The sequence below is a fragment of the Pongo abelii genome, chromosome 2 (genome assembly GCF_028885655.2).
Source record: "Pongo abelii isolate AG06213 chromosome 2, NHGRI_mPonAbe1-v2.0_pri, whole genome shotgun sequence".
Taxonomy (NCBI): Eukaryota; Metazoa; Chordata; class Mammalia; order Primates; family Hominidae; genus Pongo; species Pongo abelii.
The window spans coordinates 4,875,887-4,888,827 of NC_085928.1; the positions used below are offsets into that span (position 1 = coordinate 4,875,887).

The 12,941-nt window shown below is 37.3% G+C and overlaps 2 protein-coding genes and 1 long non-coding RNA gene across 6 annotated transcripts in view; 1 reads left to right on the forward strand and 2 right to left on the reverse strand.

Annotated features, from left to right (window-relative positions):
* NSUN3 (NOP2/Sun RNA methyltransferase 3) overlaps positions 1-12,941 on the reverse strand; it is a 65,177-nt gene that overhangs the window by 10,878 nt on the left and 41,358 nt on the right. The gene's annotated exons all lie outside the window — the stretch shown is intronic.
* STX19 (syntaxin 19) overlaps positions 1-12,941 on the forward strand; it is a 104,197-nt gene that overhangs the window by 3,577 nt on the left and 87,679 nt on the right. The window lies entirely within an intron of this gene.
* Positions 666-5,174, reverse strand: LOC134760975 (uncharacterized). The gene is made up of 2 exons (XR_010139109.1): positions 3,927-5,174; positions 666-3,895 (listed from the first exon to the last, which is right to left on the reverse strand). It is a non-coding gene; the product is annotated as an uncharacterized LOC134760975 (long non-coding RNA).

Consider the following 12,941-nt stretch of genomic DNA (forward strand, 5'->3'; position numbering starts at 1 on the left):
CCTACTGCACAATGAAGGTAAGAAAAAAAGAAAAAATATATAGTAGAAAATGATTTTACCCCAAGTACTCCTAAAAGAGAAAGAAAGATGGCCTTCTTGCCACGGAATGTATACCAGATAACCTGTTACTATATGGCAGATATCAGGTATACAACTTTCCCTAAATCTTTGCTTGTCTTGCAGTGTATCACGGAACAGGCTGAAATGTATTTTGTGTTTGAACCACCTAGTTAATGAAGCTGCTAAAAACAAAACAATACACAGTTTTTAAAAAGAAACCATTAAATAGAATATAATGTTAAATTTCCCTCATTTGCAAACAGAAAATCCCCAATAGATTTTTGACAGTTCACAGAATACAACCAAGTGGTACTTCAGGTCTATCTCTTATACTCTGTTGTGAAATCCAAAAAGCTCTGTAACCTACAGGTTTTTAAAAATTAAATTGTGAGGCCGGGCGTGGTGACTCACGTCTATAATCCCAGCACTTTGGGAGGCCAAAGGGGGTGGATCACTTGAGGTCAGGAGATCAAGACCAGCCTGGCCAACATGGTGAAACCTCGTCTCTACCAAAAATATGAGAAATTAGCTGAGTGTGGTGGCGTGCGCCTATAACCCCAGCCACTCGGGAGGCTAAGACAGGAGAATCACTTGAACCCAGGAGGTGGAGGTTGCAGTGAGCCGAGATCGTGCCACTGCACTCCAGCCTAGGTGATAGAGCGAGACTCTGTCTCAAAAAAAACAAACAAAAAAAAGTTGTGGCAGATTCATTTGGCTTAAAAATCTGACTTAAACTCATGTAAAGCTATTTATGGCCAAGACTTATCTCAGGATGTCTTGCTGAAAAAACGTTTATATGTTTGATTATGGAGTATTGCTCCAGACCCTCCTGTAGAAAGGAGGTTAGACCATGTACTAAGTATATACTATATTACCTCTTTAAAATCCAAACAAATTCTGAATTCTGAAACACATCTGCCATTAAATAAGATTTTCGGCTTGCATTTTAGATCCAAATGAATTATACTGTAAAACTATATACAATATCTTCTGTAAATATCTGCATGTATGATAAAACTAGTTAGTATGATAAAACTAGTTAACCACATAGTTAGTTATCCAATAAAAGCTTAATTTAATTACTCGTTGCAAGTAAATCATTTAAATGTTAACTTTTAAAAGCGTCAGATAGGCAAATCTACTGATAAGCAGTCTATATGCAGGATTCCACCAGAGTTTTCTAAGGAAAACTGGATTGTTTTGTGGTTGCAATACACCAAGGATTCCTTCTCTCACTCCCTCAAAAAATGTTTTGATCTGCGTGTCTGTATTTTAAAGAAATTCTGTAAAATCAATAATAAACGTATTTTTTAAAGGCATTCATTTTGTCTTTCCCAAAGTTTAATGATTTGCCTTCAGGGATGAAGTTCTCCACCCTTGAAAGGTCTGCTTAGAGGGAAACAGGGAATCATGCCTCAAAAGCCTTTTAAGAAACTGGCTTAAAACAAGGTGAAAATGTGTTGCTTCTCTAGCACAAGATAGACCACCTTTACATTCCCAGACTAATCGACACAGGCTTCCAACTAAAGGATAGTAAGAAAGGAAAATAAAAGAAAAACTATTACTTGACTTAAATACCTTAAAGAAAAACATGTATTATCTTAACTATAGCACAAGTTCAATGACCTTGAAAAACTAAAACAAAACAAAACAAAGCCTAAAATGTCTTAAAACACTGACAGTTATCAAAGTTCCAAAGGAGGGTGTTTCAAAACATAACCAAAATTTAAACCACGATGCAGGATGTCCTATTTTTCCCTTGGCAAATATCTGCGTTTCAAACACAGAATGTTATTTTTATAAATAGCTATTAAAACATCCTAACACATTTTTAAAAATATAAATTCCCTTTCTCGGATCTATTCTTTTGGCGCTTGATTAGAAAATTTGGCATTCTGATGGGAGGGTCAGTGTTAATTAGATCACTGTATTCAACTGTTTTCTGCATTTAAAAAGGGCTGAGCCAAAAATGCAGAAAAGAACAATCAGCACAGCAACAGTGCCATCTTTTGACCAAAATGAGAGTGATTTTCCCGCTTTCATTAATTTCTCATGACTTATCACCAGGAGATAAACAAATTCTTTTTATGTCATCGCTAAAACAAGTTTGAAGTCACAATCACTGTCTCGCCTACAATTTCTCGTACAGAAGTAAAAGAATCATACATGTCTGTGCTCTTGAAAAATTAAGATTACAGCCCCAAAATACTATGATTAATATATTTATTCCTCATCTTTATTCATGTCCCTTCCTTCGCCATTAGAGTATCAAGGCAATAGTACCCTTCCGTTGGAAGCAAATATAAGTAAAGGATGCCACAATATTAGCAAGCTTTTCCTTCTCAGAAACTCCAGCATTATACATTTTTTAAAACCAAGTAAGATTGTAGAAATTTAAAAAATTTAAAATAAGCATAGGAACATCGATCCTGCAGTTGGTCCATTGTAACCATTTAATAATCAATTGATATTTCAGAAAGCCTGTATGAGACTACCTTATAAAGCTATTTGCAACTTATGTAGAAAAGAAAAAATTATATAATTAATAACGTGAAAAATGTATGAAAACTACAGTCTTTTTATCTCACTGCCCAAATGACAGTTTAAGTCCAAAACTGAAAAGGTAAGATGCTTCCAGAGAACACTGGACACATGTACATATTCTCCATGAGGAAATCATTACACTTTCTTTAAACTAGAATAGAGCAGCAAGAAAAAAAAAAAGAAAGAAAGAAACCATGTCGTTTGCAGCGACATGGATGCAGCTGGAAACCATTATCCTAAGTGAATTAATGTAGGGACAGAAAATCAGATATCACATGTTCTCAATTATAAATGGGAGCTAAACACTGTGTACTCATGGACAGAAAGATGGCAGTAACAGACACTGGGAACTACCAGAAGGGAGAGGGCAGAAGGGGGTGCTATGCTTACTACCTGGATGATGGGATCAATCGTATCCCAAACCTCAGCATCACGCAACACATCCATGTAACAAACCTACACATGTACCCCCTGAATCTAAATTACAGGAAATTATTTTAAGAAATAAGTAAACAAAATAGAAAGAATCTTCCTGAATAAAAGAGAACAGAATGTGGATTTGGTCCAGAAATCAAACAAGATGCTCACTGCTATGTTAACTGAGTGCAGGACATGTGATCAGCTTAATTAATAATATTACCTTATGTTTACTTGGTGCTCTAGTTAAACAGCACTTCACAGACAGAGTCTTAATAAAACCTTATGAGGTGAGATGTACAAGGTAAATAGTCTGACAAGATTTATCAAATCGAAGGTCACAAAGACTCTGATTTGCCTCAAGTGACACAGCTAATTAAAGCAGCACAAAGACTGCCACTCAAATCTAGTACCGGAAAGAGGACCTCAAGCTTTTACCTCAAGCTATGTGCCGTGAAGCAAATACTACGACTGCTAAAATAAGTTTGGAATTTGAGGCAATAAGACACAGGACACCACATGCATTCATTCTAACATCCCAATTGTCTCAAATACCCATTGAAGGTAAGAAATCACTATATACCTCCAGGCACTTTTAACATAAAGTAGAATTAATAGGTCTTAAGCAATGACCTGAGAATCTTACCTACCAGTCCTTTTATGGAGCATACAACCTCCACCTATTAAAGTGTTGCTGTACAGCATTATGATGAGGTGAATGAAAGCACATACTTCACACTGAGACATAATCTGAAACTTTTCATCACAGATTGGCATTTAAATGATAGCTGTGTACAATTTTAACATATTAGACCCAATGTAGAAACTCAAAAGTAGTTAGTCCTTCATTAAAATTCCAAATAATTTGGAATACCTTGGTAGTTATTCCAAATAATTTGGAATACCTTGGTAGTTATTCCAAATAACTTGGTAATTCATTTAACAATAGTTTGTTGACAACTCTAAAAGGTAGATAAAAATACTGTTTTCCTCAGAAGCTTGACTCAGCAAGAAAATAACTAGACAAACAGCCTGTATTAAAAAGCCTATTTTCAGCCTTCATTTACCTGATTCTGCCATTAATCCTCAACTTCATGAAACTTTCTTCTGATCTGGCTTCCTGGATGCTATTTTTTCTTTGTTCATCTTCTATTTCTCTGAAGTCCCCCTTTAGCCTCCGCCTCCCCATCTGCCTTTCCTCTTTTTCATATCCCTTAAATATCAGTCTGCCCTAGAACTTTATCCTTCATTTCCTTTTTTACCTGACGTTGTGTTTTATATGTTATCTCATTCAATCTTTCAATTAAGTTCTGAGGCATGAATTATTATTCTTACTTTGCAGATGAGAAAACTAAGGCAAGACAGTTATTTGTACAAAATTTCTCAGGAAATGTCTACACCAGGATTAAAATCCAGGCAATATAATTCTATAGCTCATACTTTTAATGGCAGTTATCCCCTGCCATTCATTATGTAAGGGCTTTGTCAACTACTTCCTGATTATTGTAAAATCTTTCAAACTGGCTGTCTTGCTTAAGAGTTTGGTTATTCTTGGGCCGGGTGCGGTGGCTCACGCCGGTAATACCAGCACTTTGGGAGGCTGAGGTAGGCGGATCATGAGGTCAGGAGATCGAGACCTTCCTGGCTAACACAGTGAAACTCCGTCTCTACTAAAAATACAAAAAATTAGCTGGGCGTGGTGGCGGGCGCCTGTAGTCCCAGCTACTTGGGAGGCTGAGGCAGGAGAATGGCGTGAACCCAGGAGGCAGAGCTTGCAGTGAGCCGAGATCGCGCCACTGCACTCCAGCCTGGGCCACAGAGCAAGACTCTGTCTCAAAGAAAAAAAAAAGAGTTTGGTTATTCTCCTCACACCTTCCAGCATTACCTGATCAAGGAATTTCCAACTTGTAGCAGACACCTCTAGTTATTCTTCAGTATCTGTTCTCAGTTCCTTCCGTAGTAATGGGATTTTTAATTGGGCACAGCCAAGGCTAATTTCCTAAACTGCCTTGTAATAAGCATAATCATATGACTAAGTCTGACTCATGAGATGTGAGTGGAAGTAATGTTGAACTATGCTTTGACTCCTTCCTACTAGTTGCAATGCAGATTAAACAGCAAGAACTGGGATAGCCACCCTGGATTGTGAGGTTGAAGATTAGGCCTGGATCCCTGATGATTCTGGAGTCTGGCCATCTACTGATTACCTAGACAACCCTGGGAGGCCTATTCAGATTCTCATTTATTTAAGTCCCTATTATTTTGAATCTCTTACTCTGTTATATTAGAAGAAAAACTGTCTTAACTAATACTGAATTTGGTACCATGTGGAGTTGTTGTAGCAGAATCTAAGTGTAGAACTGCCTTAATAAACAGGTAATAGAGGGCAAGGTCACAAACACTACAGGTTAGAAAGCCAGTATGATGGCTACATAATTTATGTTCAACTGGGCTGAACCATGATATTCAGATATTTGATCAAGTATTATTCTGGGTGTGTCTGTGAGGGTGTTTTTAGATGAGAGTAACATTTGAATTGTTAGACTGAGTAAAGCAGATGGCCCTCCATAATGTGGGTGGGCTTCCTACAGTCAGTTGAAGAACTGAATAGAACAAAAGACTGACCTCCCTGGTACAAGATGGAATTCTCCAGCAGATGGCCTTTGCACTTGACCTGTGATGTTGACTCTTCCCTGGGTCTCCAGGCTCTAGCACGTCCAGCAAATTTGGGACTTAGCCTTCATAGCTGTATAAGCCAGTTCCTTAAATCTCTCTCTCTCTCGATAGAAAGACAGGCAGACAGTGGTCCCATGAGATTATAATGGAGCTGAAAAATTCCTATCATCTAGTATTTACTATACTTCTTATCATTATTTAAGCAGGTCCTCCTTCTTAAAAAAAAAAAAAAAAAGGTAACTGTATAACAGTTTCAGGCAGATCCTACAGGAGGCTTCCAGAAGAAGGTATTGTTATCATAGGAGATGACAGTTCCACACATGCCACTTCCCCTGAAGACCTTCCAGTGGGATAAGACGTGGAGGTGGAAGACAGTGATATTGACGATCTTGACCCTGCGCAGGCCTAAAGTATGTGTTTGCGTCTTAGTTTTTAACAAAAAAGTTTAACAACAACAGCAACAAAAAATTAAATTTAAAAATAGAAAAAAACGGATAGAATAAGGATATAAGGAAAGAAAATATTTTTGTACAGCTGTACAACGTGTTTGTTTTAAGCTAAGTATTACAAATGTCAAAAAGTTTTTAAAAACTTTAAAAATGTATAAAGTAAAAAAGTTACAGTAAGCTAAGGTTAATTTATTCTAGAAGAAAGAAAAATATTATTTTATAAATTTAGTGTAGCCTAAGTGTACAGAGTTTATAAATGCTACAGTAGTGTACGGGAATATCCTAGGCCTTCCCATTCACTCACCACTCACTCACTGAGACTCACCCAGAGCAACTTCTAGTCCTGCAAGCTCCCTTCATGGCAAGCTCCTTATACAGGTATACATTTTTTTTTTTATCTTTTATAGCATATTTTTACTTTACCTTTTCCATTTTGGTATGTTTAGATACACAAATACCACTGTGTTACAACTGCCTACAGTATTCAGTACAGTAACTTGTTGTACAAGTTTATAGCCTAGGAGCAATAGGCTACACCATATAGCCTAGGTGTGTAGTAGTAGGCCATACCATCTAGGTTTATGTAAGTACTCTCTATGTTTGTACTGTGATGGCTTCCCAAGGTTGTCCAGGTAATTAGTGGATGGCCAGACTCCAGAATCGTCAGGGATCCAGGCCCAATCTTCAACCTCACAATCCAGGGTGGCTATCCCAGTTCTTGCTGTTTAATCTGCATTGCAACTAGTAAGAAGGAGTCAAAGCAGATACACACACACACACACACACACACACACACACGTGTATATATATACATATATGTATACACGTGTATACATATATATGTGTATATACGCTATATATATATATATATATACGCATATATATATATGTATATCTCCATTCTTTTTCTCTGGAGAACTCTAATATAGTCAGTGATTCTTACTGTGCCATGCCAAAACGTTTAATAAAATCATTATTTATGATATCTTGGAAGAGAGACTATATACTAACAAGATTTACGTAACTCTAGGATAACTAGAAGAAAATTGTAACATGTTAGTGTATGTTAATGAAAGAAAACTCAGGAAAGATCTGAGGGATTTGGATGCTGAAATGGAAGAACACAGCTCTGCTCAGGAATGCTGTGTGTGTGGAAATCCAAGCCTACCGAGAATTCAGCAATTTGGGCCTCACAGGGTTGAAAAGATTCTGTAACCCCAAAGTTATCACTGATAACTTTCTATCACTGAAAATTATCTCTAAGGAAGCAGCTCTTCCAGGAATAATACAGTGGCCTCAAGCCTTATTCATGCATTTCTAAGTAAATGTTCTTGTCCAGACAATGGGAGTTAAGCCAAAAGCAAAAATACCACTTTAACACCTGACCCAATAAAAAGGAACAAACTTTTGAGACACACACTACGAATAAACTTCAAAAATATTATGCTGAGAGAAAAATTCCAGATAAAAGAGTACATGCTATTTCATTACATTTTTAAGTTTGAGAACAGGCAAAACTAATCTATGGTAAAAAGAAATCAGAAAAATAACTGCTTTTGATGAAGGGAACAATGAATTCTGAAGGCGTACTCAGAATCTTTCTGGGGTAATAAAATGTCATATATCTTGGTAACTTTGCTATGTAATCGCCAAAAACTCCTTGAGCTTAGTGTACACACATATTGTTACACATCCGGTGACTCAACATGTAGGTAAAGGCAGCAGCTGTTCCCACAGCTCCTCCAGGAATCACAGGACCTTCCTTCAGCTCTTCCCAATTCTGGACCAGGTTCCTATGCAGGTCCATGGTGGAATCCACCAGCTTTTCTGCAGATCACTCACATCATCAAACTGGATGTGCAGAGAAGAGACGTGTTTCATCTTTTGTCTTCGTGGATTCTAGTGTGTCTTTACTCCCCGCTAACCTCACGTGCTAACTGCCAGCCCTGCTCACTTAAAGCCTACCACCAGAAGTAGTGACACAATAGAACAGACTACTTAAACAGCTCCCTTAATTAAATAATATCTAATTCCAATAATAAATCTCTTATATCATTTGTGGAGATTTTACTCTGACCAAACTCTGATACATAGCTAGCAATACTTCTGCCCTTTCAAAGCAAGACAGACACTCTCGTGTAATTAACTACCAAATCAAGGAATTAAAATTAATTATTTGCCTCTTCTTTCTAGATGCTTAGAAAGTTCTAATGCTTACACAAATTGCTACAAACATCATAAAATTTCCTTTACCTAGGTGAATGAGCTTGTAGTCACTTAGAAAAAAAGTGAATAAAAATGGTCTCTTCACCTAGACCCACTTCAGAGCTCAGTCTTTGAAACTTTCATTGATTCTCCATGGAATTTCTCCCTATTCTGTTTTTCCCAAGCAATAAATTTTTAGCTACTTGAAAACAGGGTTTGTGTTGCATTCGTTTTGTATTTTTTACATACAGCACAACTGGAAACTATATTCTTAAAACATATTTATTAAATAAATGAATGGGCTGGGTGCAGTGGCTCACGCCAGTAATTCCAGCACTTTGTGAGGCCGAGTTGGGTGAATCACCTGAGGTCAGGAGTTCGAGACCAGACTGACCAACATGGTGAAACCCCGTCTCTACTAAATACAAAAAATTAGCCAGGCGTTGTGGTGGGTGCCTATAATCTCAGCTACTTGGGAGGCTGAGGCAGGAGAATTGCTTGAACCCGGGAAGCCTCCGCCTTAGTGAGCAGTAAGCTAAGATTGTGCCATTGCACTCCAGCCTGGGCAACAGAGCAAGACTGGGTCTCAAAAAAATAAAATAAAAAGCCCAGGTGGGGTGGCTCACACCTGTAATCCCAGCACTTTGGGAGGCTGAGGTGGGCAGATCACAAGGTCAATAGATCAAGACCATCCTGGCCCAAACGGTGAAACCCCGTCTCTACTAAAAGTAAAAAAATCAGCTGGGCATGGTGGCACGCGCCGGTAGTCCCAGCTACTCGGGAGGCTGAGGCAGGAGAATCACTTGAACCTGAAAGGTGGAGGTTACAGTGAGCCAAGATCGTGCCACTGCACTCCAGCCTGGCAACAGAGCAAGACTCTGTCTCAAAATAAAATAAAATAAAACAAACAAACAAAAAACAAATAAATGCTACCTTAATTAAGAGGCAGGTCAAGAAGAGAATTTTCAGCGTAAAACAAAGAAATATATTTAATTGAAACTAACACACAAAAATTCTGAATAGAGTTCTGCACATGTATCACAGAGCTTAAAGTATAATAATAAAAAAAAGTAAATGTGGTGAAGTGTAAAACAGTTGATGAATCTCTATGAAGAGCACACAGGAGCTCCTTGTACTATTCTTACATTTTTTTTTTAAGTTTAAAATTATATCAAAATAAAAATTTTATCAAAAAAAATTTTGAGTAGAGAATAGTCGAAGCAACCTCTCACTTTTATGTTATAGAACAAATGGAAATGATAGAGGCCAGAGGCTTTATCTGGAAAAAAAAAAAAAAAAAAAGAAAAAAAAGAAAAAAAAAGCTTTTGCTCACAAGTAATTTATAAAAATGAGAATGGTTTTTCTTCTTGCTAACTGGGTCTCAAATAATAAATTCCTACAGAAAGTAAAATAGCCTGTTAATGAGGGCAGCTACTTAGCAATTGTGGTCTCATTTCTGATTTAGTAGAACAGTTTGGTAACCTTTTTAAAGTAAATTTGACTTTATGGAACATGGCCACTTTTTTAAAATTGAGATATGGTGTCCCCAAAATACCATTAAGACATTTAAAAATGTCAGTTGTGCCTTACACTGCCTTTCTAGTAACAAAAGGGAAACCTAACAGAGTTTGGGAGAGTGGGGCAGGAGACAGTAGACAGTCTGATTTAAAGAAAATTAATCTAGTAAAAAAAAAAAATTAGCTGGGCATGGTGGCTCACATCTATAATCCCAGCACTTTCAGAGGCCAAGGCAAGAGGATTACTTGAGTACAGGAGTTTGAGACCAGCCTGGGTAACATAGAGAGACCCCTGTTTCTACAAAAAATAAAAAAATTAGCCAGGTGTGGTGGCACATGCTGTGGTCCCAGCTACTCAGAAAGCTGAGACAGGAGGATCACTTGGACCCAGGAGGTCAAGGCTGCATGATCACACCACTGCACTCCAGCCTGGACGACAGCGTGAGACTCCATCTCAAAACAAACAAACAACAAAAACAAAACAACAACAAAACATATATATGCCTAATCTGATATAGCAATAGAAACATTTTAATTAGGCCAGGCACAGTGATTCATGCCCGTAATCCCAGAACTTTGGGAGGCCAAGGCAGGCGGGTCGCTTGAGCCCAGGAGTTTGAGACCAGCCTGAGCAACATGGCAAAACCTCATTTCTACAAAAAATACAATTAGCTGGTACATATCTATTGTTCAAACTACTTGGGAGGCTGAGGTGGGAGGACTGCTTAAGCGTGGGAGGTGGAGGTTGCAGTGAGCTGAGATTGTGCCAGTGCACTTGTCTCAAGAAAAAAGAAACAGAAATATTTTAATCGCTACAATATAATTTAACAAATGGTAAAACCACATCTTTAACCATTTCTTTTCTTCCCTGAAGCATTTTGGGAATTTTTTCTTCAGTTACTTTTCCTTTCCATTTCATTTTTTTAAATACTACATTGTTGACTTCTAGTATTCCTTTCCAATATTTCTGTTTTTGTTCCTTTTCAGCAGTTCCCATTTCTTTCATTTTTCCACTGCCTGTTTCTCATCATTTCACCCTGTTTCTATCAGTTTACTATTTCTGCTGGCAAACGGCAGTCTGGGCAAGAAAGCAAATACAAAAAAAACCCCGACCACTATTATACACTACGACCAAAGAAAACATTAAGGTGAAAAGTTGAAGCTCATACACAATCTATCAAATAGATGCAGATTGAAAATTAAGTTTCAGAGTACTATAAGAATCTAAAACACAGACATTTCTAGGTTGATAGTTACCTAATGCCGTCATCAGTTTTAAAAGTATTATTTTACAAGCCTGAGGGTAGCCTTCACTGTGCTCACAGTAAGTAATCAAATTTCTAGATATCACACTGTTTATTATCAAAAGAGTTCTGTAAATTCAAGATAAAGGAACATGACCAAGCTTGCTGTTTTCAGAGATACCACACCCAGCGGCTATTCTTTTGTCAGCCTTAGAAACAAAAACAATGCTGATAATTATCTTCTTTCCACTGACAGTAAGTTTTTACCTTGAAGAAGCAATATTTCTTATAAAGAATATTTCTTTATATTTATATTCAATATTTCTTATAAAGTACTAGTACAACAGAGTAATGACATTAGATTTTTGAAATAGATTATAAATGACAAATTTTAACATATTTATTATGGGTTTCCACTTGGAGACTTCCCGTTTAGTACCTCTTCTTAACAGTCTACTGTCTCATTAATATGAATACTCATATTCATATGAACGGTAGGGATTAAAACTGCTCCACTAAAGTTGAACATAAGGATCTCATTTTGTGTTGCTTAGGTGAGCAAAGAGCGACAACAAACCCACATTAGGCCTGCCTAACTTCAAGGTAGGGTCTTTGACCTATCAACCATTGCCTCTTAACTCATACAAATGAAAAAAAAAGAAAAGCCTTCAAGAAAACCACCAGAATTGACCTGATTTTGTCCCATGGCAAATGTGCTTATGAATGGAGACTGCTTATAGTTGATTTTAATGATTTAAAAGGGTTTATTCAAACCGTGTGTGTGTGTGTGTGTGTGTGTGTGTGTGTGTGTTAAGAAGAAACTTTCTTCAAGTGAGATTCTACATGCTTAACCGGAAAAAGACACCCTGCCTCTAGTTAAATTTGGTGTGCCAGACTAAGGGGCTCTCCTGTTCATCCCTATCTATTCCTTCAAGACAGCTCCTGAAGCCATTCTACAGAAACCCTACATCTTTACAGAGCAGAGTTTGAACGCCAATGTCCTAAATAAATCTTTGGAGGAAAAAAATGACCATCTTTTCCCAAAGAAGTCATTTGACAACTGCAGTAGCCAGACTAAAAAAGAAAAGCCTACAAAGTTTACTAAAGGCATTTTAGTGACTCCATTTAGGTCAATGGCATGGTAAGTTCAAATTCCTGTAGTGAGTGGCAGAATGAGGCCAAATGCCAGGAAAATCTTGCTGATAGAAGAAGAAAGAGTCACAGGGACTCTTAACGGATAGGCTGGATCGTGGTTTTTCAGCCCAAGGTCCAATCCTTTGGATCATAAAAGTCGTTGTTCCAACAGAAAGAAGGTTCGGGGGAGGCAAAAAGAACACAGAGCACCAAGAGATAACTAAGAATGCTCAAGTGACAAAGACGCACCTTTTCCCAAAATAGCCAGGTCATCCTCTGCTGCACGCAATGGTCACTCTTTAGAAATCTTGAAAAGTCAGTTCAAATTTTTTAAACTAGAAGAATTTATGTGCTCCCATGTTTCAAATACTTTAATATACTTATTATACTTATTGGCTCAGTTTTGTTTTCTTAAATATCCATTAAAAGCTTCTCAAATTATTAAGAAAAAGGATGTTAAACTCTTGTTAACATCCGTGGTATTTTACAAATTGAATAAACTATGATGAGTTAATGAAACGCTTAAAGTGTCATTTTATTTTGAAGACTGCTTTCTTCTAACATTAATCCATTGATAATCATTGCTCATCTGGAAAAATTCCATAACTTCCTAATTATTTATTCCCAATAGCTTTCTTCTCTCTCTGTTTGCTCTCGTGTCTACCCTCTATGTGTAACAATCTTTCTAAAATAAA